This window comes from Pteropus vampyrus, unplaced genomic scaffold (assembly GCF_000151845.1).
Source record: "Pteropus vampyrus isolate Shadow unplaced genomic scaffold, Pvam_2.0 Scaffold366, whole genome shotgun sequence".
Taxonomy (NCBI): domain Eukaryota; kingdom Metazoa; phylum Chordata; class Mammalia; order Chiroptera; family Pteropodidae; genus Pteropus; species Pteropus vampyrus.
This window is the reverse complement of record NW_011889147.1, coordinates 28,356-29,931: the sequence shown is the minus strand read 5'-3', so window position 1 is coordinate 29,931 and position 1,576 is coordinate 28,356.

Below are 1,576 nucleotides of genomic sequence, written 5' to 3'. Positions count from 1 at the left end.
AGTTTTTCTTTCAACATATGGCAGGGCTCTTTCTAGAGCTCTTCATATTGGCATCCTATTCAAGCCTGCACACCTGAGTCAGGCACTCTCACTCTCAACGATCTTTCCCCTCAACACATGGGGCACTTTTGATGGTCATAGGACTGTGAGCCTCCTCTAACCTGAATACCCAGTAGTTTCTTCCCGATTTCCTTTCACAGTTTCGTCAGTGGCTTTGGCTGCTGCAGACCATCCACACTGCCCTGGGGACTTCTGGGTGGCCTGATTTGGGTGGTCAGAAAAGCATTCTGCAGTGCATCCCTTACTGAGGCCACAGTGTCCACAGAGGCCAAGAGCTATGTTGATGAGACAGTTTCTTTTATTCTTAATTTCTTATTGAACAAATAAAAATTTCAATTATTTAAACAAAACCCATGACTATTGCACTCACCTTCAGAGCCAGTACTGTTGAAGCTGAATGCCAAAGAGAGTTTTATAAAGCAACTGTTGTCCGCTTAGTGTTACAAGTAGTTGTGGACTGAATGCTTGGCAATGTAAACCCCTGAATGCTCTCCTCGGTCAAGGAATATAGTTACATACATGCTGTGTGGATGAGGGTGGGTATCTGTATGTGTGGAGGAAAAGGAAGGCAAGAAATCTCCCAGGGCTGTTTCTGCCTGCCCCCTTGAGAAAAAGGTTCTCGTGCACAGAAATGCTTGTGGAGCCCGGCGACTCATAAAGGCCAGGCTGCCTTCCCAAAGGGGCATCTATAAGCCATGGTGTCCTTTGGAAATACTTCCCCCTTGTTTAATGAAAATGAAGGCGAGTGTTCTTATGTTTCCCAGAGCATGTCACATATTCAAAACCTTTAGATTACTACTTGGTTAGGGTTAGTTGGGTCATATCAACATCCTTCCGAATAAAATAACTTTTGAGTCATATGAAAAGAAGTATTAGAATTGAAGTAGGGAATAGTAAGGAAGAAAACTATTACTTGGACTTTGTGACTATTTAGCTGTAGAAAACAAGACGATTCTTTCTGAAATTCAGTTTACACAGAATGGTCCTCTATTTTTCTTCTCTTTTCTTCCCATCCCTCAACAGAATAATTCAAGAAACTCTTCTGAGACATCTAAGTACCAATAGTCCTTTGTGGCAGCAGGCAATGAGTACATTAGATACCTCAACCTACTTTACATATCTCTGAAGGTTAACATTGTGATCCATCATTCCTATAGCTCTTCTGACAAGTTCTGGTAGGCAGAGGCACTTCAAAGGGATTTATTTTGCTTTTTGCAACCATCATTTTCCATGCCCAAGTACTACTCAGTGGTGAATTCCTGTACTTCTTGTCCATTATATTTTCCCAGGCCCCTTCCAGGATTGTCTGACCCCATGTAAGAATATGTCCTTCAACTTAAAACCATCAAAATATTTTCCTGCAATATATAAGCCTCCTCACTTCACACTTCTATTCAAAGCACTGACATCATTATCAAGAAGTAGAGTGGATTGCAACATGAGAATAAGAAGGAGCAGGTCCCAAATCTCCAAAATGCTGTTTGCTGGCAGATCTGCTCCTGCTCAGTCGTTCTTC